Raw genomic sequence first — 25405 nt, 5'->3', positions numbered from 1 at the left:
CATGTATTTTATAAGGGGTTTCAAAGCCAGAAAAGATATACATGGCAGAGTTCTTCTGCCTCACTCACACCTTTATATATAAATTTTTAGGGATGAGTATTGATTGATAGGATTAACATATACTGGTGGGTGGCAGCCATGCCTCCATGCTCCTCCAGAATGACAATTCACCACTGCTGTCTGGATCAGGCCACATGGTTCTGCCAAAGGGAGTTACTCACCAACCTCTGTGACTCATTTCCTCCTCCCTGGGTAGGAACAGGCTTGCTTGTTCCTGCTCCTGCCAGTGCATGGTCTACTTTCTGACTTCAGGTAAGTGTGGAGCACTGCTAAGCAAGAGCACAAAGCCACCTTCTTGGCCCCAGGTAGAGATGTTTCTCCTCCACTAGCCCTTCCACTGGATCACTTTTACTCTCAAGCCTCCTGAAATTAGCTAAACTCCCTATCTCTCTTAGGAAGGTTTCCATTCTGGCTTCCTGACTGGCATGTGTCTTTCCCACTGTCTAGGCACCCTTTTTCCTCTGCAGGGGTTGGGGAGCTCCAGATGAAGCCTTTCACCCTCTTTGGAAACAGGGAGGACACCCTATGTTTGCAGCACGTGCTGCCTGTTTAAGCAGGAAGTTGAACATGGTGCAGTCTGCAACAATTCCTTCAGCTTTCAGACTTCCTGGGTGGAGAGTCCTTTGTGGCTCTCCCTGTAAAAACATGTTTGTTCACCGGTTGGTTCCCTAGAAAGCCTGATCATAGTTCTCTTAATAAAACAGCTCTTAAATCAGCTTAATCAACAAAAATCAGCTGCCTCTCACTGCTAATAATAATTAACTCCAGCAAGTTCTCAACTTTAAATGTTTAAAAAGTAGCAAACTCAAAACAGGGACAGCTTAAATGCACAGTAGTTATGATTTTCCTTACCCCTCTTCCCATCCAGGCTCATTTGCTAGGTCTCCTGTAACCAGGCACTTAATAGGGTTTTTTTCTAATACTGCAACCCCCATCTAGCTTCTGTCTTACTTTTCTTTTCAGGTCCTCAAGCCTTATCTCTATAGCTATGGAATTGTCAGTACAGAAGGGACCTTGGAGACATGCTCGTGAGTCCGAATTTTTAATCTGAAGCAGGTTCAGATTTTCACTCCCAGGCTCAAATATGAAAATGTGACTTTATTACACTGTAACTGAACTTAGTGCTTAAGTTCTCATTTCAACTCCGTCTTACCAGTGCAGAAGAACTCGGTCACTTTCACATTTCCCCGCACACACACACCCTCACGTCTGTCTTTTTTGGGTTAATACTAAACTAGCTAAGGATTCTGTCTCTGTTCTCCTCCCTACCAACCTCCACAGTCTAAGTTCAGGGTTGGGTATGAGGTGTAATTTATGTTTCATCCAGACAACAGGAATGAAGATATAGAGTGTCAGCCGGGCCCACAATCCTCTCTTCATGCTGGTCTCTGCCGAGAGAGCCAGCTTCTTGCCTTATCCTTATTGCCCTGCACTGGGGTCCACTGCTACTGCCAGGGGTCCTTCAAGGACCCAGTGAAAGTAGAATTTCAGGTAAACAACAAATGGGTTTTTTTTGTCCAACCATCCACCAACCTTCTCACAGTATTTTCTCAAGGAAGAAGAATGGAGGGACCAAGATGTCCAGGCCTTACCCAGGGAGAGGGCATTGACTCAGCTCATCCTCCTGCTTTGTGGGTGGAAAGAAAAGCCAGAGAGAGAGAGCCACCCCTATGTGCATGACGTTAAAACACATTGTGACCACCTTCTCCAGAAGTAAGGGTGCAGTGCGAACCCTGGAAACCAGCCAAATTAAAATTGCCTTCTCAGGAACCCTCCTACACGGGTGCTGGTGGGAATGTAAATTGGTGCAGCCACTATGGGAAGCAGTATGAAAGTTTTCTTAACAACTAAAAATAGAGCTATCATATGATCCAGCAATCCCATTCCTGGGCATATATCTGGAGAAAACCATAATTTAAAATGATAACTATCCCCCAATGTTCCTAATAGCACAATTTACAATGGGTAAAACATGGAAGCGATCTAAATGTCTGTTGACAGAAGAATAGATAAAGAAGTGTGGTACAATGGAATATTACCCAGCCATGAAAAGAATAAAATAAAGCCATTAGCAGCAACACAGACGGACCTAGAGATTATCATATTAAGTCAAGTCAGACAAATATCATATCATATCGCTTATGTAAGTGGAATCTAAGTAGAATCTAAAATATAACACAAACTTTTTCAGACAAGTGAAACAGATATAGACATAGAAAATAATTTTACAGTTACCAAAGGGGAAAGGAGGAGGTGGGTAAATTAGGAGTTCAGAATTAGCAGGTATCCAATACTATACTTCGGAGAGGGCAATGGCACCCCCACTCCAGTACTCTTGCCTGGAAAATCCCACGGATGGAGGAGCTTGGTAGGCTGCAGTCATGGTGTCGCTAAGAGTCAGACATGACTGAGTGACTTCACTTTCACTTTTCACTTTCATGCATTGGAGAAGGAAATGGCAACCCACCCCAGTGTTCTTTCCTGGAGAATCCCAGGGATGGGGGAGCCTGGTGGGTTGCCGTCTATGGGGTCACACAGAGTTGGACACGACTGAAGCGACTTAGCAGCAGCAGCAGCAGCAATACTATACATGGGCTCCCCTGGTGGCTCAGACTGTAAAGCGTCTGCCTGCAATGTGGGAGACCCAGGTTCTATTCCTGGGTCGGGAAGATCCCCTGGAGAAGGCAATGGCAATCCACTCCAGCACTCTTGCCTGGAAAATCCCATGGATGGAGGAGCCTGGTAGGCTACAGTCCATGGGGTCGCAAAGAGTCAGACACGACTGAGCGACTTCACTTTCACTTTCACTTTAATACTATACATAAAAGAGATTAAAAGTCCTACTGTATAGCACAAGGAATTATATTCACTATCTTGTTTGAAACCATAATGGAAGAGAATCTGAAAAAGAATACGTGTGTGCATGCTCGGTTGCTTCAGTCGTGTCCGACTCTTTGCGACCCCATAGACTGCAGCCCGCCAAGGTTCCTCAGTCCATGGGATTCTCCAGGCAAGAATACTGGAGTGGGTTGCCATGCCCTCCTCCAAGGGCTCTTCCTGACCCAGGGATCAAACCCGCATCACCTCTGTCTCCTGCGTTGCAGGCAGATTCTTTATCCTGAGTCACCAGGAAAGCCTCCTGAAAAAGAATCTATATATACAAACGAATCATTTTGCTGTACACCAGAAACAATCACAACATCATAAATCAACTATACTTTAATAAAAATACATACATACATACACACATACTAAATAAAAGTCCATTTTCATATTTAATAGGTACAGAGTTTCAGTTTGGGGTAATGAAAACTTTCTGGAGATGGGTAGTGACGGCTGCACCACAAGGCAAGTATACTTAATTCCTCTGAATTGTGCACTTAAAATAGTTACTGTGGTAAAATTTTATGTTGTGTGTATTTTAGCACAATTTTTTCTAGGTCCCCCTTCATGGAAGGAAAGGAGGTAGGGAAAGGACAAAGACTGCCTTCCTAAATTATAAGTGAAAAAGCCTCCTCTGCCCTCCAACAATGCCCTCCTCTGTGCTTTGGCTTCTTCCTCAGGCAGGAGGCCTCAGGACTGTGAGTAACAACAGCCATAGGAAGACAAAGTCAGCTGGTACTAGGAACTCGCCTAGAAATCGATGAAGTCCTTTCCCAAAAACACAGTAAAATCCTATTGGCTCAGACTGGGCCACGGGCACATTCACTACCCACTTCCTAACAAAGGGGTGAGCCATTGGGCCAAGTAGTCCCAGCCTTGGAACCAAGAGAGGCTCAGCTTCCTTGAGGCAGCCAGCTTTGGGGGGAGATGGGGAGGAGAGACTGGTGCCGAAAGGCAAGTGGACCTGTGGGAAAGGAGGAGGAGGAGATGGTTGGACAATTCAGCATCCAGTACATAAGATGTAAGTGGAGCACTTGTGTGGGTGTTCCCAAAGTCCTCAGGAGAGAAGCTGAGAGGCAGAAGCCGGGTCCTCCATAATGTGTCATGTCCCATGACCACCCTCCCTTTTCCCGACAAAGAGTCTTGAGCAAATTCTATTTCAGCAACTGATGGGACTTCCTGGCTGACCCCTCATATGCTGTAGGTCTCGCTCATTGTACCCCATCCCTATCCCAGCCACCAGAAGCTCTTTTGGCTCAGTGTCCCTAATGGTCCCTAATGGTCCCTAAGTGACACCACTTGCAAGAGAGATGCCTTCTGTGCCTTCAAGCAAGAACATCTGTTATGCCAATGTACTAGTAAAATAAAGTCCTTTTTAACTCTAAAAATGCCAGCATGCAGTTGGATTGATGGATGGTCACTAAACATTTGGAGGAAGCATGAGACAAAATTGTATGGATTTGAGAGACTTAAAATGAATGTAGGAAACACAAAGGTTATGATCCACTAAAAAGCAGTAGGATAAATTGAAAAACCAAAGTAGAATTGAGTTTAGAAGGTTTTTCTCAGGTCTGGGGGCACACAATGAAAAAAGTTTTATAAGAAGTTTTGAAAAGCCAAAGAAAATTGTACAAGTGTATCTAATCCAACAGAGATTCTTTCTAAAATAAGAAATGAAAAACGTGGCTTCCCTAGGGGAAGGATGGAACCTTTCTAATAATAGTGGAGTTTAAGTTCACAGGTGCAGAAATGGGAGAGGATCTGGACGAGGTGGTTAGAATTGACATGCTATGTGGCAAACAAAACAGACACGAGGTTCACACTTGTCTGAGGACTTTGTGCCCTACCACCTCGTGTAAATACTCCACACATCATTAGAATACTTTTTTAATGTTTAAAATTCCATGATTTTTGGAGACTATGTATATGGCACAATGATGTAAACTTGTTTGATAAAGTGTATTAATCACTTATTCAACAAACATTTCCTAACCACCTACAATGTACCAGGAAATGCCTTGATATGTGTGCTCGTGTTTAACTACAGTACTATAAATATTTAAGAACCATCTGAAGCAATAAAATGTTTTTTCCACCCATACATACTCATTAGAGATGTTCATACTGATGCACAGTGATTAGTTTTACCAGCTTGTTTCTTTGTTTACTGAATAAATTGAACATCAAATTGTTTCTAAATTAATTTCAAGGTCTGTAGCAAAATTAAAGCTTTTAAAGACATCAAAGCAGTAGCTCAGAGCAATTGTACAATAAAAAGCAAATATGCTAGACTAGGAAAAGAATATGGCCATTTTTATTTGAGTATTCTTATTTATTATTAAATATAAGAAGAGGATATAAATTCTCATATCAGTCACTTTTATTTATTTTTAGAAGTTATTGTGATAATCTTCAGTTCTGTCTATGGATCAGTTTGATAATCTAGTATTACATTAATCATATTTCTTTGTATTAAGAATTTCTTTGCGAAAAAAAAAAAGAATTTCTTTGCAGACAATGTAAGCCAATTTTCATGTGCTATCTGATCTGCCACATTTGACTATGCTTTGTAACTTTTCATAAACTGAATTTTTCATTTTAAAATTTAATCAATTATTTATTAAACCAATTATATATGGTTATAAACCATATATGGTTATAAACCAATTATTAAACCAATTATTTATGGTTATAATTGTGTTGAGTAAGAAAATGATTGAAGTTAAGATTTTGAAAAGCTGGCCATAAATTGAGCAACATTAGTTTTAAATGGAACTATTCCATCATGGATTTTACTATTCACATTTATTATATGAACAGGGCCAATAGAAATTATCCATCATGATCGCAATTGCTTTTATTTAATTGCATTTACCTTTGTCGATACACAATGGCCACTCCCATTTAAATATGGTATACCTATAAAAAAATAGTAGTCTCTGGAAGGCTATGGGTGCAACTGTGTAATCTTTATGCAGAATCAGGCCAGGGAAAATAGTGGAGAGTACTAAATGCATGGAGTTTGGATGGATACTTGCAACCAGAATTAAATTATGCTTATTGGGTTCTTGTTGGCAACAAAAGCTGTCATGCCTACAGCTTTATGGTGCCGGGATATAGCACTGGTATCTGGGAGTGCAATCTAGCCGGAATCAAACACCAGGAGCAACAGCCCCAACCTCAGTATCCTTGGAGAAGAGAAAACTGCAATCTGATGGAGGCTATGGTTGGATTACTTAAGGATTCAGTTTTATCCTCGTTTTGACATGTGGTTAGTATGTGATGAAGGGGGAATCAACAAAGATCTGTTGGATATAAAAGGTCTGGACTTTCCATTATACACTGCTTGGCTATGTGTGACCAAGAATTCAGTTCAGGTCACAAGCAACAGAGATTTGGGGTCCATCCTTCCTACCTACCATTCCTCATGATCCTAGACCCAATTTGTACTATATGTGTACATAACTTTCATTTTCATCTTTTCCCATTAATATACACTTTTCCTGCTTTCCATATTTCTCAAATAGCCCTTTTCTGCCACTCCTCTGATTATTTCTATTTTGTTGAAAAATTAACTTTTCTCAGTTGAGTTCATTGGCAGTGGGGTGTAGTAGAGAGAGCACAAACCTTGGCTTTGGCTTTGGATTTCAGTCCACCAGGATTTGGATTTCAGTCCATCCCACTTGACATTGGACAAGTTACCTAACTTCTTTTTTTCTTAATGTTTTTAGCAGTATCATACACTTAATCTTAAATTAGAAAAATATTTATTTAGACACATCTGGTCTTAGTTGCAGCACACAGGATCTTTCACTGCAGGGCACAGCCTCTCTAGTTGTGGCCCACGGGTTCCAGAGCGCTTGAGCTCAACAGTTGCAATGCTCAGGCTTAGTTACCCTGCTGTTTGTGGGATCTTAGTTCCTTGACCAGGGATTGAACCCATGTCCCCTGCACTGCAAGGCAGATTCTTAACCACTGGGCCACCAGGAAAGCCCCAAGTTACCTAATTTCTTAATGGAGACAAAATGGAGATAAAGAACAACAGTTGTATTGGGGGATGATAGTACCACAAGCCTGTGGTGTAAAGGAGACCCCAGACTCCAGTAACCCTAGCTCTCACCCCACCCCCTATATCACACTCCCATGTCACCATGCAAGACTTTTCCCCATTGTTGCTTGCCTCATACCTTTGCTTATAGTGATTTCTGATATATAAGTATTTTGAATATAGAAAATAAAACCAGAAAAAATAAGGTAAATATTTCATGAATATAAGATTCAGGAAGTCTCATATCATAAAAGCACTGGAAGAAATAATGAGGAAATTACTTTGATATAATCCCTGTTCCAATAAAGCTAATATTCTAGGTGGTCTCATTTGTGTCTTTTTCCAGGTAAACTGTAGAATAATTTTGCTGTTTTCCCCTCTACTTAAAAATCCCATTAATACTTTGACTGAGGTCATGTTAAACTTCGGTAGCCTTATAATCCAAGGCAAAGCCAAGGCCTTTATCAGGAAAGCAAATGTTTTTCCAGAAACCCCTGGCAAATGTCTGCTTCCATATCATTACCCCAAACTGTCACACACGTGACTACATTTCCCTGTAAAGGAAGCTACAAAATGTTTGGTTTCCAGCCTCTAGAATGGAGATGGGAGAAGAGAGATGAGAAAGGATACTGACTGAGTCCACCTGCAGGGACTCCCATGAAGTCACCATAGAGGAGGAACCAGAGGCAGGAGATGTGGGAGCCATTTTCAGGAGCACCTGTGCAAGACTGGTTCCAGGAGTGTTGCCGTGGGATCCAGGTAACACAGTGCACCCTACTAAGAAGGCCATTCTGCCCCTCTTTACTGCAGGAGGCCATGCAGCCTAGAGACTCTGACAGGGAGCAACTACTAAGGAGAGCTTGCCCTGCAGATCAAAGAAGAGTCTGGAGAAGCCAGCAGCGCAGTGCTCTTGTGAGGGGGCGCTCAAATGCCTATGGGTGATGCCGCTTTGGGCAAATGCTGTGGCTGCTTACCCAACAGCCACGCCCCTTTCTTCATAGCTCACAGAACCACAGTTTGGTTCCCATAGCCATGTTCCCAGCACCTGTGAATGAATCACGTTTGGTCAAAGCCGGCCATGGCAGATGCAGTCGCCCTTGGCAAATGATTGGTTTAGGTTGGCAGGCAACATGACCCAGCTTTGGACCATGAGATTAAGGGGAAGTCTGCTCGGAATGGTTCTAGAAAAGTTTGTCTTGTCTAATAAAAAGACACAGCCTTGCAAAATGGAATCCCTTTGCCCACCCCTTCTTCCTGACTTGAACATGGTTATGTGTGGACATCACACTTGGAGCTGTGGTTCTTTCAACAAAAGCAATTTTCTCAGGTTGGCAAGAGTGGAAACACAGAAAAAGCCTAGGTCTTTAATGAATTTGTTGAGTAAGCCAATGCATCATACCTGAAACTGGTTTAATGATAGAGATGATGAAAATCTTTATTATTTGAACCATTATTGGTGTTTTATTACTTGCAGCTGAAAGCATTTTTAAATGATAGAACCCTTAAAAAAGGATATCAAGCAGAGCATTGTAAATTGGTTTATTCTTCAGTAAAGATCTGGGAGATAGAAGATGTCAATAGCCCCTAATGAGCTAGCAAAATCCGAGTAATAATAAGAATGTGACCTCTTTCCAGCATCCACAGTCAGTGTGGCTTAGAGGCAGTCAAGTCATACTTAAAAGATAATTTGAGAAGTGACATCTTTATACGATACAGTTTTCCTCTGTTGGAAGATTATGTAATTTTCCAATATTTAAATCTCTTCTGTCGCTAAGTTTTATATTTTTGTCATATTGCCCCAGCTATTTCTTGTGAGGTTTATTCCTAGGTATTTTATGTTTGGGGCTGTTGTCTCTCTCAAGATGTTGAGGTTCCCTAGGGATCTGTCTTTGTCCTGTTTTCACCCCACAATTGCCTAAATGACACCTTCTTTCCTGCCTTTCCCCCAAATCCTACTTCAAGCTACTCTTTCTCTATTCTGAGCAAACACTTATCCTCCTAGGTACACAGACTTTTGCCTGCACTGTTTTTTGGAGGTCATCCAACCCTGATTGACAGGAAAAGGTAACATTTGGAATCCAGTGAGCTTGAGGTTAAAATGTGTCATGTCAGCAATTGCTAAACAACAGTACATCAGAATAGGTCAAGAATTTGTGAAATGTTTGTGCCAAGTGAAATGTCAAAGCACAAAGTGTGTGAAGGAAAAAAAAGTCTCTATGCCAGTCAAAATGCCATTCTGTCTTGCAGGGAGTAATTTATTCCTTTCTGTCTTTATCGCTGTTCTTGTTTCACACATTAATGTTGCCTCTAAATAATTGAAATTAATAGTGGCATTGTCACTGGGTATGGGGGAAAACTAAGGAGCTAATTTAGAATCACTCACTCAGTTTGGGTTTGTTTTGAAAATGGAATTTGTTAAGCCAACCTTAAAAATAAGCCCTTACCTGACTGTCCAAAGCATTTACACTGCAGCCATTTATTTGTTCTGTTAACTTCTGGAACATATAAAAAGAAGGCACAGGAGGTAGTGGAGAACAAACATTTTTTAAGTACTGTATCTAAGAAATTGCAAACTGGATAGAAATGCTATAGATAGGATGACTAGATTCAGATAGCCCTCAACAAACGGAATGCCAGTTGCTGGTTGACTTGATTACAAAGCAAAATTCCATGATGTTCGTCACCATTTTCCCACTGGTTTTAATTTCTAAATTGGCAAAGCTTCCCAGAACATGGCTCCTCTCCATGCCATTTGCTTTCTCTGACAGCGGCTTTCTCTTGCACAGTCATGGTCAAACAGTGGGGAACTGGTCTTGCTCTTGATGCTACGGCTGCCCGGTTAATAAACCAAAATGCTTTTCTGCAGGGAGTAGAAGGGCCAGGACTGGAGGGAGGTCTCAGGAGACCCTCATTCCCAGGTGCCCACCTGCACATCCACAGCTCTGACAGTAAACACCTCCTTCAGTGCTGCACCCTGGGCACTTCACTTGCCTCAACCTTGTCCTGGCCACAGTAGGCATTATTGCTGCCCTTGGAATTGAAGAAAAGGGCGCGGAAGTAAAGAAGAACCCTATAAATCTCTGACAATGACAACGGAGTTTCTGCCCAATTTTATTATTCCACAAATTAGAAATTTAACAATATGAATTTGAAGAGTACTGAGAAGCGTGTATTGCTAAAATGAGAGAAAACCCTCAATAAAGATTCCAATTAATGGGAATGAGTCAACAGTGTGAAAGGACCATGTGGGACCTCCATGTTCCAGACTTTGGGCTCCAGGTTTTTAGACCAGGAGCTCAACTTTATCAGCATAAAGAAAAATGGTCTGAAATTGGCAAAAGAATTACAAATAATCCAGAATCCCAATTACTAAGAGTTGTAGATATTTCCCAGTGACAATACCGCAGTGTTCAATGTTCAGGACATCCCTCCCTAGATATGGAACAAAGTATCCATCATCAGTTCAGTTCAGTTCAGTTGCTCAGTTGTGTCCGACTCTTTGAGACCCCATGGATTGCAGCATGCCAGGCCTCCCTGTCCATCACCAACTCCCAGAGTTTACCCAAACTCATGTCCATCGAGTCGGTGATGCCATCCAGCCATCTCATCTTCTGTCGGCCCCTTCTCCTCCTGCCCCTGATCAAATTGCCAACATCCGCTGGATCATCGAAAAAGCAAGAGAGTTCCAGAAAAACATCTATTTCTGCTTTATTGACTATGCCAAAGCCCTTGACTATGTGGATCACAATAAACTGTGGAAAATTCTTCAAGAGATAGGGATACCAGACCACCTGACCTGCCTCTTGAGAAACCTGTATGCAGGTCAGGAAGCAACAGTTAGAACTGGACATGGAACAACAGACTGGTTCCAAATAGGAAAAGGAGTACGTCAAAGCTGTATATTATCACCCTGCTTATTTAACTTCTATGCAGAGTACATCAGTCATCAGACGGCTGTAAATAAGCATGAGAGAGAACAGAGGGTGGAGTGTCAATGGCTAGGATATTTCATCCAGGTCAGGAAAATGTCCTGCCTTGCCCCCAGAAAATGGCAACCCACTTCAGTATTCTTGCCTGGAAAACTCCAAGAAACAGAGGAGCCTGGCAGGCTACAGTCCATGGGGTTGCAAAGAGTCATATACAACTGAGCATGCATGCACGCACACCTCCCCCGCCGAATACTTTGTGTATTCACTCAACAAATATAAATTGTGTACCTATTACCATATACTTACCAAAACCTGTCAGCTCTACCTTCAGAATGAATTCTAAATTCAGTACTTCCTGCTACATCCACAGTAACCATTTAAAATGGGTACCATTTTCCTGCACCTGGACTAATGGACTAGGCCCTCTAACTGGTCTCCTGGTTTCCACTGTCTCACTGCTACAGTCCAGAATTGGTAAATATAATAAGGATGTTAGGCCGATCCTTTTAAATGTAAAGGATCATGATGTATCTCCATTGGCTTCATACTTCTTAGAATAAAAGCCCAGATGTCTTTCTTGGAATGCATGCTCTACCCCTATTCTCTGATCTCACCATAGCCCAATACTCTCCTCACTCACTCTATATGTTCTTTCACCCTACTCCTGGGATACCCCAAGAATGCTTTTGCCTTATGACCTCTGCACATCCCCTTCCTGCTTGAATCATTTATTCCCAGATATCTGCATGGCTCACTCTGCTTAATGCTTAAATATCTATGCTTAACTGGCATCTTACTGCAGAAGTCACAGACGACCACCCTACCTGAAACAGCCTCCTGCCTTCACTTTTACATCCCCTTACCCTAAAAGTGTTTCTCCTTAACCATCTGACAAGTTTTCTGTCTCCCTTTGGCAGATGGTAAGCTCCATGAAATGTTTTGTTCATTGTTATATCCCTAGTACCTAGAACATTGCCTGGAGTGTGATAAATGTTCCAAATATATTTACTGAATTAAGACTGAACACACCTATGTTGTGTAATAATTCTCGTCACTGGAGGGGAGTATTGTTTGGTAACTAGGAATTTTCTCTGACCTGGTTGAAACAGCCTTTCAGGATTCTTGATCTTGCTTTGCTTTCTGATGGACTAGATGCGGTATGTGAGAGAAAAAGAGAGGCAAGGGGGAAACTGAAATTTTTTAGCATGTACAAGTGAAAGAAAGTTCCATGTACTGAGTCAGAGACAACTGTGGAAGGAGCAGTTTTGGGAGTTGGGAGCTGAAAATCAATAGTTCATTTTTGAACATATTAAGGTTAAGATGCCTAACAGGTATTCAGTTGAGATGTTAAGCAGGTGCCTAGTTTTGTGTTCTGCCACTCAGGGGAGAGGTCCAGGGAGAGCATACAAATCTGGCAGCAAGATGAAGGTGTTTAAAGTCATGGAACTGTGTCCATCCCCTGGTAATGAGGGTAGGCAGAGAAGAATGAGTTCTGAGAAGCAAACCCTGAGATGCTCTGACATTTAGAATTCAGGGTGATGAGAAAACACCAGTGAAAGACACTATAAAGGGAGCAGAGAAAAGAGGTAGCAGATGAAAAAGGATAGGGATCTAGGAAGGATTTTTATATATGAGAAATGTTAAGGTATATTTGATGCAGTGAAAATGATCCAGTGAAAAAGAAAAAATTTAAAGAATCAGGAGAAGGGCAATTGCAGGAGTGAAATTCTAGAGTAGGGAAGAGGGGCTGGATCCAGTGCAGAGGTGGCAAGGCTGACTTACACAGAAGAACAGACAGTGCACCCATCATGGCAGGAAGAAAGGCAGCATCTATGTGCACAGATGCCAGAGGTGGGTAGACATGGTGGTAAGAGCTTGTGGAAGTTCTATTCTGGCTGCTTCTATTTTCTTATTGAAATGATGGACTGCAGGTATTAGTGATATGGAGGACTATAAGGAATCAGATGTTCAGAGGAATGTACTGAGTAGAGGTGAGTGAGTGGGATGTTTAAAATTGTAGGATTCTTGGTGGGGAGTGCAAGTGTTGAATTGCCTCATGTGAGGCTCTGGCCATAGAAGTGAGGATTAGGGCAGGAATAGAGATAAGACTACATATGTGATTGACCAGAGTATCGGGTGAATGGTCTTTCCTGATGTAAGCTGGGGCTGACACATGTGTGAGTAACCACACTGGCTACTCTTACCTGAGCAACTCCTGTGCTCCAGACAATGTATACAATTCTCTCCTCTTAATAAGCCTAAAACAACCCCAAGAATCAGAGATCTGCTACTGCTACTGCTAAGTCACTTCAGTCATGTCCAACTCTGTGCGACCCCATAGACGGCAGCCCACCAGGCTTCCCCGTCCCTGGGATTCTCCAGGCAAGAACAATGGAGTGGGTTGCCATTCCCTTCTCCAATGCCTGAAAGTGAAAAGTGAAAGTGAAGTCACTCAGTCATATCCGACTCTTAGCGACCCCATGGACTGCAGCCTACCAGGCTGCTCCATCCATGGGATTTTCCAGGCAAGAGTACTGGAGTGGGGTGCCATTGCCTTCTCCGAATCAGAGATCATTATCCTCCAATTGTTTCATATGTGTCCCAGATGAAGAAAATGAAGGCTTACAAAGGTTCCTTAACTCAGGGTAACACAACAATATGGCTACAAGATTCAGACTCAGGTCTTCTAACCCCAAAGCCAGGTTCTTTTCCCTTGGCCTGTGCCACACTTCTCCAACTGCATCACCTACAAGCTTTAGTCCATGACCACCAGTTACAATTGAGTCCCAAGTGGCTCAGACAGTAAAGAATCTACCTGCAGCGCCAGAGACCCAGGTCAATTCCTGGGTTGGGAAGATCTCATGGAGAAGGGAATGGCTATCCTCTCCAGTATTCTTGCCTGGACAAGAGGAGCCTGGTGGGCTAGACATGACTGAAGCGATTTAACACGCAGGCACATATATGCTCTGGCCCCAAAGTCTTTTTTTAAAAACAACTTTTTTCAAAGTCTTTATTGAACTTGTTATAATATCAGCTTTTGTTATTTATATTCTGATTATTGGACTGCAAAACATGTGGGATCTTAGGGGCCCGACCAGGGCTCAAACCCAAACCCCCTGCATTGGAAGGTGTAGTCTTAACCATTGGACCACCAGGTAAGTCCTGGCCACTAAGTCTTTTGTCTCAACTTTTGTTGTTTAAGCCTAAGGCAAAAGATGCTTCAGTCTCCTGGGAGAATAAGCCTCTTTTTTTTCTCTTTATTTAGTGTCACTTTGGGGCCTTGGAAACCAACAGAAGGAGGCCAGTCTAACTATAGCAATAGCCTTTGGGGGTTTGCTTGCTTCAGGGGGTGATCTTATCGATCTGCTCCAGTAGCAACCTTGTCTTACTGTACAAGAGACGCTTAAAAAAATCCTGCAGTTAAAAAAAAAAAAAAAATCCTGCAGTTAAAGTCAGGGGCCTTATGTCCATACATCATTTGGTAACTCCTTCTTCATCTGGAAAAAAATGAGCCCTGATTCCCCATCACTGGTATTTCTAGAGTATTCTACTGCAAATTCAGGGCTTTATATCTCCAAGAGAAAATTTATGCAAGTGATAAGGAAAGAAAGTAGAAACATGAAAGTTTTCACAAGCTTCAAACATTTTCTTGCTGCCGTTGAGAGAAATTTGCCTGCATTGTGCTCTGTAAGGCTTCTACGAGACAGCACAGGACTCTTCTCTCTCTGTGCCCCGAGTGAGAAAAACCACAGTTGTCACTGGGTGTTATCGTTAATCATCTAGACCAGAACTGCCCAACGGAACTTTCTGTAATGAAGGAAATGTTCTGTATTTGTGCCTTCCAGCTCAATGGCCCTTAGCCACATAGTGTTGTTGAACACTTAAAACGTAGCTAATAAAGCAGAGGAAAAAAACTTGAAAATTTCATTTAATTTCAATTCATTTAAATTTCAGTTTAAACCATCCATGGCTCGCGACTACTGTATTGGACTGCACAGATCCAGATTAGAAAATAAGAGGCCCAGCCACCTCACCCCCTTGAGCACAGTGACCAATCTGGAAGTTTGCCGTGAAGATCCTTATTTAGCTGCTCCTAAGCAAGAAGGGCCTCCGCTGCTCACAACTTTTGAACCAAAAAAAAAAAAAAAAAAAAAACCCTTGTAATCATTTTATATTTCTGCAACAAATGTTCACAAACGTTGAAGGTTAAACCAACACATATTTGTCTCACAGTTTCTGTAGGTCAGAAGTCCGCACATGGCAGAAGTCATCTGAATTCTCTGCTTAGGGTCTCACAAGGCTCAAGTCAAGGTGTCAGCCAGGCTGCATTCCTTTCTGCAGGCTCTGGGGACTATCTATTTCCAAGCTCATTCAGGTTGTTGGCAGAATTCAGTCCCTTGCTGTTGCATGACTAAGGTCTCTGTTTCTCTGCTGACTATCGGCTGCCTTTAGCTCCAAAAGGCCTCTTCCTGGTCCGTGCACATGGCTCCTCTATCTCAGAGCTAGCAACAACACATTAAATCCTCATGCTTGAAATCTGCTCTGCCTTCAGGTTTTAAGGGCTCACATAATTACACTGAACCCACTCGGATAATATCCTTATTTTAGAGTGAATTGATTAGTAACCTTAATTATATCTGCAAAGTCTCCTTTGCCAATTAATATAGCATAATCACAGGATTAATACCAGGGAGCAAAATCACATAATCACAACCACATAGCAGAGGATGGAGAAACCACTGAGGCAATAGCTGGCAATTACTTGGTGCTTTCTTGAGTAGAAAATAAAGAGATTTGTTTGGAAAAAATACTTTTAAAAAACCTCTTTGACTGTTTTCTGTCTTCTTAGAAACTTGAGGCATTTGTTTTACTTTGTCTTGACAAGCAACTGGCAAAGCGGTGGCCATCCCCAACCCCTGTCAAGGATCCCCAAACATTTCAGTCCTTGGAGGGTCTTCATCTTCAAAATAGCTTCCAACCCAGAAAAAGAGTTGCTACCACTGTGGAGGTCCTTTTCCAGCAGAGCAGTAGCTACCAGCAATTTCCAGCACTCTTTCTGGTTTAGCCAGAGCTGAGTTAGATATTAAGTCCTGATAAGGACAACCTGGCCTGGAGGCTGTTAATTAATGAACAACCTTGTGTGCAAACTAAGCTCCTCGGATCCAGTTAGCAAAATTTCCAATAAGAAAATGAAGTGAATGGAAAAACACTTCCTTCCAATTAGGTGAAAAGAGACACTGAGTTTTCAAGCCCTAAACAAAGAGCTGCTTTGTGTCTGTTCTATGGAGAGAAAGGAGGAAGGTATCTCTAAGCTAAGAGTGCACAAAAAGAGAGAGAGAGAGAGAGAAAACTGAGGGAGGACCAGTGTGTTACCTGAAAGAGAGTGAATAAGAGACAGGCTGATGCATTTTCTAAGAAAAACACACAGGTGGTCTGGAAGTTGCCACGAGAGAAGTCGCTCAGGGGACCACAAAGTTCAGAATGTGTGAGAACCAAGCCCTGGTTGAGAAAGTCATGGCAACAGCCCAGTGCTGTCTACTGACCCCTCCTCCAACCCATCAAATCAGGAACCACTTAAAATGTACCTATAGGTTAAGCCCCATGGCAGATTCTGGGAGTCAGCTGTCTTCCAATTGGGGCAATAAAAATAGAGAAGTAAGGAAAAACCTTCTAGCCAGCTTGCTCCAGAATTCCTCCTAGAGAAGCAACTACCCTGCATAGGAAAATATCTTGAAAAGTCAGGTGGAGATAAAGGGTGAGCCCTGGGACTGGGATTGGCAGGAGTTAACAAGGAAGCAGATAGATGCCTCTGCTCAAAAAAATGAAAAGGGACTTGGAGTGGAGAGAGTGAAAGAGGAAGAAGATGGCAGATAGAGGAGAGGAGAAAAAGACTTAGGCAATGTGGTGGGAATCTGGAAACTGGGAGTTGGGAGAAATTGGCATAGGGGGGTTTTCAAACAGGTTTCAGTTCAGTTCAGTCACTCAGTCGTGTCCGACTCTTTGTGACCCCATGAATCGCAGAACGCCAGGCCTCCCTGGCCATTACCAACTCCCGGAGTTCACTCAGACTCAAGTCCATCAAGTCAGTGATGCCATCCAGCCATCTCATCCTCTGTCGTCCCCTTCTCCTCCTGCCCCCAATCCCTCCCAGTCTTTTCCAATGAGTCAACTCTTCACACGAGGTGGCCAAAGTACTGGAGTTTCAGCTTTAGCGTCATTCCTTCCAAAGAAATCCCAGGGCTGATCTCCTTCAGAATGGACTGGTTGGATCTCCTTGCAGTCCAAGGGACTCTCAAGAGCCTTCTCCAACACCACAGTTCAAAAGCATCAATTCTTCGGCGCTCAGCCTTCTTCACAGTCCAACTCTCACATCCATACATGACCATTGGAAAAACCATAGCCTTGACTAGACGGGCCTTTGTTGGCAAAGTAACGTCTCTGCTTTTGAATATGCTATCTAGGTTGGTCATAACTTTCCTTCCAAGGAGTAAGCATCTTTTAATTTCATGGCTGCAGTCAACATCTGCAGTGATTTTGGAGCCCCAAAAAATAAAGTCTGACACTATTTCCACTGTTTTCCCATCTATTTCCCATGAAGTGATGGGACCAGATGCCATGATCTTCATTTTCTGAATGTTGAGCTTTAAGCTAACTTTTTCACTCTCCACTTTCACTTTCATCAAGAGGCTTTTTAGTTCCTCTTCACTTTCTGCCACAAGGGTGGTGTCATCTGCATATCTGAGGTTATTGATATTTCTCCCAGCAATCTTGATTCCAGCTTGTGTTTCTTCCAGTCCAGCGTTTCTCATGATGTACTCTGCATATAAGTTAAATAAGCAGGGTGACAATATACAGCCTTGACGTACTCCTTTTCCTATTTGGAACAAGTCTGTTGTTCCATGTCCAGTTCTAACTCTTGCTTCCTGACCTGCATACAGATTTCTCAAGAGGCAGGTCAGGTGGTCTGGTCTGGTGTTCCCATTATCTGATGTTAACTCTTGTCACCCACTGTCTAGTGCGTATCTGGAACAACAACAGCAGAAATTCTCCAATGCTCTGCTAACTTCTATGAGTGGTGCTTTAGGAAGAAACCAAGGAAAAAGAACTAGATGCTGTAACCAGTAAACCACTTTGGCGTGGAGAAGAACTCAGACACACAGCAGGAGGGGCAGTGCAGAAACTCCAGGAGGGCGCAGAACTTCCCCAGAATGTGCTTAGTCACTTGGCCGTGTCCAGCTCTTTGCAATCCCATGGACTATAGCCCGCCAGGCTCCTCTGTCCATGAGGATTCTCCAGGCAAGAATACTGGAGTGGGTCGCCATGCCGTCCTTCAGGGGATCTTCCCAACCCAGGGATCAAACCCAGGTCTCCCACATTACAGGCAGATTCTTTACCAGCTGAGCCACCAGGATGGGCTGGAGCCAATCCTAACAGATACTAAGGGCAGGGTGACTGCAGCTGACATCTGAGTTACATAAAAATTAGATCAGCCACTAGCTGATTCAGCACGGTGTTTATCTTCCTGCTCTTCCTGTCTTAATTTAATATCAATTTTCCCCAAACTTGAATTTATAATTTTTCCCTCTTGGACCAAATTCTCAGTTTCATATCTAAGTCTCCAGCAACTCAGCCCCTGTCCAGTAGAGGGTTAGGTGAAGGGTGGTCACCCTGGCAAAGGGAAGCAGTGTTGGGGAGACTCACTGTCATCATGATGAAGACTCTTGGGAGCAGTTTTATTTCCTGGTCACTTGTTGGGAAGGCCAAGGAGTTTAGGTGCTGATTTCTTCTGTCTCCTAAACTTGAGGACTCTGTGGCTGAGGCCCAAATGGTTCTGAGGGGATGCCAGGGATAAGGGTGTGTCAGCAACATGAGGGTGGCTTAGCTAATTTGTCAGGACCCATGATTAGATACACTTCCCCAGGAGGCCTGGGAGCATGTATAGTTCTGTTCCTTTGATTCAGGTCTGACAATTCTACCTTCTTTTTATTTCTTTTTTTTTTAATATTTATTTTTTAAAAATATTTATTTATTTAAATATTTATTTGTTTATTTATTTATTGGGCTGTGCCAGGTCTTAGCTGTGGCATGCAGAATCTTTAATCTTCATTGTAGCTTGTGGGATCTTTAGCTGTGGCGTGTGGGATCTTGGAGAAGGAAATGGCAACCCACTCCAGTTTTCTTGCCTGGAGAATCCCATGGACAGAGGAGCCTGGAGGGCTATAGTCCATGGGTTCGCAAAGAGTCTGACACAACTGAAGCAACTTAGCACACACACGTGTGGGATCTAGTTCCCTGACCAGAGATCAAACCTGGGCCCCCTGCATTTGGAGCATGGAGTTTTAGACACTGGACCACCAGGGAAGTCCCTACCCTCCTTTTTGAGGTTGGTTCATGCTGAAACACAGCCAACCATACAGCCATGTTGCAAAACTTTGGTGCCCTGGGCAGAGAGAGGGCTCTTGTTGCTGACAAGACCATGAGGGTGGGCAGCACCTAGCCTCAGATACCACCTGCTACACTCTAATGTCCCTAATGCCAGAGGCCCAAACAGATCATCCACACTAGCTAATTCAGCTTTACCTGTCTCTCCACTACTGGCAAGCTTTGTTTCCACCCTGAAGACTAGCTCCTCTGATGGCCTTTTTCTGTTACTATGACCTCCATGCTTCTCTGGCTCATCCTCTCACTTTTGCCTCCCCCACAACTTACCCTTCCTACTGCCCCACTGGACCACTCATTCATTCACAAACTCCCTTCTCTATAATGTAAGACTTTCCTTGGGCTCCTTTGCCCTCCTGCCTTACCTGAGACATAACACTTGTTGAAGGATACTGACATCCCTGAGAGTGAGGATGTTTATTCTTTCATTCTTCACACGCCCCATTACTATTTGGGGAAAGGAACTTATTTATCTTTCTGGTGCCCTATGAACATATCCACACACTTACTCTTCATTCATTTAGAAACACTCTCTGCCTTTGTCGTGGTCATCGTTGTCATCTATCCTCCCCTCAGTCACTCCCTCTACATTCCCTGGCCCTCACTCTCTCTTCCCCAAGTCTTGCCAAGGTTACAGGTGACTTCTACCTCCTCTCCTCTTCACCAGTCACTCCTGTGGCTTCACCCTGAACATAATCATTACTCAGAGCTATTTCAGTTCTGCCAACTTGAAGTCTAATATCCCACCAAAACCCATTACCTGTCCATTTTCCAGTTCTCTCTTTTAAGAAGAACAAACAAAAACAACTACTCTTTGACTTCCTTCAGCGTGCTAACCCCTGGGTCCCTCTATTTTATTCTAATCTCTTTCTCATCTGCTTTCACTGTCTCACCTACTTGGGCCCTATGTGCTGCCCATTAAGCTGGTATTTTACCACTGTCTTTTATAGATCCATTCAGGAGGAGAACAGACAACCTCATTTACAAATGAAACACTGGAAACAATGAACAGTGTTTTGTGTAATATAAATATTAATAAAATTAAAATTCTACTAGTATTGATATTATCCAGGTAATCTTAAGCTTTTTCACAGGGCTCTGGCTAATATTTAATGACTGAGCAAAAGCACATCCCTATAAGTAAACTCTACTTGGATTTAAATAGAGCCAATTCACCTCCCAGTTGGATTTGGAGCAGAGTTGGAGCAGTAGAACTTAGAGGACTCTATCCAGGAATAGTTTAGAATTTTATTATCCAACAAATGTTTCTCCTCTCAGTACTATGCTGGTGCCTTGTCTTTTTTAAAGAATCATCATAATGTCTTACGGGAATTACCTCCTCTTCGACCTAACTCTCCATCCATTTTATATCACTTTTCTTCCTTTATCATAATGTAGAAATACTTCTTAACATCAAACTACAAAAACTCACTTATAACTAATATCGGAAAAGGCAATGGCACCCCACTCCAGTACTCTTGCCTGGAGAATCCCACAGACGGAGGAGCCTGGTAGGCTGCAGTCCATGGGGTCGCTAAGAGTCGGACACGACTGAGCAACTTCACTTTGACTTTTCACTTTCATGCATTGGAGAAGGAAATGGCAACCCACTCCAGTGTTCTTGCCTGGAGAATCCCAGGGACATGGGAGCCTGGGGGGCTGCCGTCTCGGGGGTCGCAGAGTCGGACACGACTGAAGTGACTTAGGAGTAGCATAACTAATATTCTTGTCAAAATGTATTAATGCTAACCTTCAAATCAAGTCTCTGTAGGAAGCCTTGGCCATAGCACATAGGTCTTGCTGTTCAGATGGCCGACACTGTTTTCATCATCCTTCTCCACTTCAAGCCATGGCTCTCTAGAGTTGAAACCCACCATCTTATAAGAAGACTATCAACATTTGCATCCAGCAAAGAGTTAGGAAAATGGTTGCTAGGGGATTGTAAAACAGGAAGAAAAAAAATTGTAGGGCAAAAAAGCCAGAGATGGGAGTAGAGGTGGGTCCAGCAGAGATCAACAATAAAAGCAAAAGTCTGAGACTTCCCTAGTGGTCCAGTGGTTACAACTTCTTATACAGGGGGTGTGGGTTAAATCCCAGGTCAGGGAGCTAAGATCGCACATGACTTGTGGACAAAAATCAAAAACCATGAAACAAAAATAATATTATAACAAATTCAATAAAGTCTTTTAAAAAATGAACAATATATTTTTTTAAAAAAGACAAAAATCTGAGCCTAATGCAACAGACTCTGCCCACTTACCAGCCAGAAGTTGAGGGGTCACAGGAAGAACTCATTCAAAGAACTGGGGTCCAAAGAGTGAGGGGCACCAGGTAGATGAGGTTGAAGCATTCTGCTCACTGAGGCACAGGGGATATGGGAGCACGGGCCTGGTCTCAGGAAACAGGGCTGGCAGGATCAAGACCCTGTACACCCACATATCAGGACAAGGCTTCTCACCCTCCACACACCACCTGGGAAGCCAGTGACCTGGACATCTAGGCATAAAGAAGGCTTGGGAGGAATTAGTCCCCTCCTGATGGAGGATGGCTCCAGGGAGTCTGGCACCTCTGTCTACAAGATCCTGTGTTTAGTCACTCAATCGTATCCGACTCTTTGTGACCCCATGGACTGTAGCCCACCAGGCTCCTCTGTCCATGGGGATTCTCCAGGCAAGAATACTGGAGTAGGTTGCCATGCCCTCCTCCAGGGGATCTTCCCAACCCAGGGATCAAACTCAGGTCTCCTGGATTGCAGATGGATTATTTACCATCTGAACTACCAGCAAAGCCTGCAAGATTAAAAGCAGCCAAAAAGTTATAGCCAAACCCTACTGATTTATGAGACAAAAATTACTGATCTGCCAGTCTCTCCTTAAAAGGGGTGGAACTCATGAGCAGCTTTGATGATACATTGGGGTAAAGGCTAACAATCCTTCATTCATTCATGGATCATTTACTGAAAGCTTAATATGTGCTAAATGTGGAACTAAATGCTGAGGAAACAAAAGTAAATATGACAGGGACAAAAATACTAACAAACATGTTTTCACAGCCTCCTCCTCCGCCTCTATCAATACTTCCAGCCCTTTTATGGAGGTTTCTGTTCACATACTTCTGGAGCTGTGCTGTGCTGATCAGGAAAATGGGTGACAAAGAAGATGGAAAGAATTCAGGGGAAACAATAAAGAATTGAGCCAAAAAGAACTGGGGCAGAGGAGATTAGAGATCTGAAGGAGCAAGGAAGGGGACTAGGGGGAAGGAGAGAGAGAGGAGGGAGAAACTGAGTGAGTCTGGAGTTGAGGTGGTGAGAAAAATGGTAGCAGGTGGGTCAATGAACAGACCTGCTAAGGACAGAAAAGCACAGGGTGTGTGTGTGTGTGTGTGTGTGTGTGTGTGTGTGTGTGTGTGTGACAGTAATTTCTGACCATGGTCTCTTGGAGACTTGATGAACTTTGCAGTTGGGACCACGTTTTACCCTTGGATGCCACACTATGATAAAACTGGCTGCCACCAAGTAGCCTGGCTCTAAGGGGATTACAGTATAAGACATGGTCCCTGCCCTCTAGATGCTCACAGTCCAATAGAGAAAACAGTCATTTAACGTAAAATAGCACAATAAAACTTTGCCAAGTGCTGTGTCACACCTCTCTGTAAGGCATGGGGTGGCAACTGAGGGAGAGGGCACTAGTTTACCTCTTGCTCAAGGACAGATAAGTGCTCTCTCAGCAGGAAGGTCAGTGGGGCTTAGGAGGGGACATTTTCTAGCTCCCAAATTGATGACCAAGAGCAACCTAAGCCTCAGTCCCAGACAAGAAGCAGCAGAAGATCCAAATTCCCTCCTCAAACTGCTCAAAATCCCACCACCTCCAGGACCCAGCCAGGGGGCAGGTAGCAAGCAGCCTACTTGAGTGTCTTTTTTGACTGAGAGCTCTGTGGGGAGGGTGTGTTTTCCTTTCTACTCCAGTATCATCTATGCAAAGGAAAATGTGTGTAGACTGGGGTGTGAGCAAAAGAGAACACTGTACCAAACCACATAAGCATGGAAGGAGAAAATGGGTGAATGCTCAACGAAGCTTGAAATTACAAAAGTGAAACACAAAGTCGGCCCCAGAGCAGCTGCAGTTTTACAGCTGTGGTTTGCACAGAGTTTGCTTCCCCCAGGCAAAGGGAGGACGTGGAGTTTCCAAGCGGGCTGAAGCAATCGCTTGGCTGGTTTGTGCCAGCCAAATGACTCACTCTCAAACCTGTTTAATATGAAACAGCATTAGGAGACTGGATATAGCCTCAAGGAGATCAGCTGCTAACCAGCTCAGATTATAGCTGCAATTCCTCAAACACAGCCACTTAAGAATATATATCTGCCTGTCTTCAGTGGCATACAACACTGTAAAGGGAAGGGACCCTTCTTGAAGCAGAAATATCAGGGTTCTGCTTCCCATTCAGTAGCAGTTCATCAGGAGACTTGGGTCAGCCTCACCTGAAAAACGAGACTGATACATTGTCCATAAAATAGGGCAATACCCTCCCTGCCTACACCCTGCTGTTGTTTTGAGAACTGAATGAGAAATATGATGAGAATGAAGTGAGGTGATGGAAATGGTAGAGGGCTGTAAACCAGGTATTATCATTACACACAACTGTCATAAATTTCCTTCTACACTTTCATTGGAACTAGAGGGAATTTCCTTAAATGGCAGGAATGAGGAAATAAACAACAAAAATTTTGCTTCCTACTTTAACATCAGCAGCCGTGAGAGCCCCATTTTAGTGGGTTATTGTGGACTTTTGTCATCCAGGCAGTAAATGGGAGTCTTCTCAAAATGATTAGAGCTCCTCTACTCACTGTTATCTGGGGTTATCAGTTAGACCATCTCTAATAATTTCCAGCAAGAATTTTAATGAGATCTCTGAGAAATTAAGGAAACTATTCCTCCCATTTGTAATTACATGGGCAAGAAAATAAGCAAAAGAATCTTTCATTCTTCTTTTTCTTTCTTTCTTCCCTTTTTCTTTTTTTTCCTTCCCCCATCTCTGTCTCTCAGAGATAGAGAAGTAGATGAGTGAGGCACTTGTCTATGATGAAAATTTTAGTTGAGTGACAAGAAACCTCAAATGCCAAGATAAATATATTTTAATGAATATTTTTGAAAAATGAAGTAATGCCAAAAAAATGAAAAAAAGTCACATTTTAGATAAAGATGAGCAACAGTGCCATCCAAGATATACTGAAGCCTAAAGCAAAAGTCAATATTTCTGATCCTGCCTATTTAAAACTTGGTATATTGTTCATTATTGATTTTTGCCTTAATATTGAGGGGTGTTTGTTGTCGTTGTTAATTTTTTCAATGTATATTTGGCTGCAATGGGTCTCCATTGAGGCATGTAGTTTCCTGACCAGGGATTAAACCAGCACCCCCTACAATGGGAGCACAGAGTCTTAACCACTGGACCACCAGGGAAATCCCCTTGCCTTAATTTTGATGTATCATGGATAGAAATTTTTTTTTGTTCTAAGCAGCATCTAAAATTATAGTTTTCCTTAGTATCAGTGGCATCTTAGATTTAGCGAAAAGCTTTCTATATGGTATGTGGAACAAGCACGACACCTGGCAATGAAATTCAACTTGGCTTTGTCTCTCTCTGTTTCCTTTACACATTTATTCAGTGGAAGTCACCTTCCCCATTCCTAAACAAAAACTCATTGAGCCCCACGGCTTTTCTGTTCCCTCTTAAATAAGGAACAATCCCACAGTTATTTTAAGTCACAAACACAGTCTCAGTTTAGCATCAGAATGTAAAATCCCCTGAAATAATCAAAACTCACAACTTCACTTAGTGGTAAACCTTCTCCCCTCCACCAACTGCGGGGTTGGCAGCCTGCAGTAGAAAAGGGGAATGGGTTCTCCTGCTCTCAGCTCTTCCTACTTGTCTTCCTCCTTCACCACTTAACATCTGCTGTCTTACTCTCCTCCCTAATGGTAGGGGCTTGACAGCAAGAGGAGGAAGGGGATAGAGCAGTTCCTACCTGACTGGGTGGCTTCACACT

Source organism: Bubalus kerabau, chromosome 2, assembly GCF_029407905.1.
Source record: "Bubalus kerabau isolate K-KA32 ecotype Philippines breed swamp buffalo chromosome 2, PCC_UOA_SB_1v2, whole genome shotgun sequence".
NCBI classification, from domain to species: domain Eukaryota; kingdom Metazoa; phylum Chordata; class Mammalia; order Artiodactyla; family Bovidae; genus Bubalus; species Bubalus kerabau.
Note: the sequence above shows the minus strand (reverse complement) of the source record.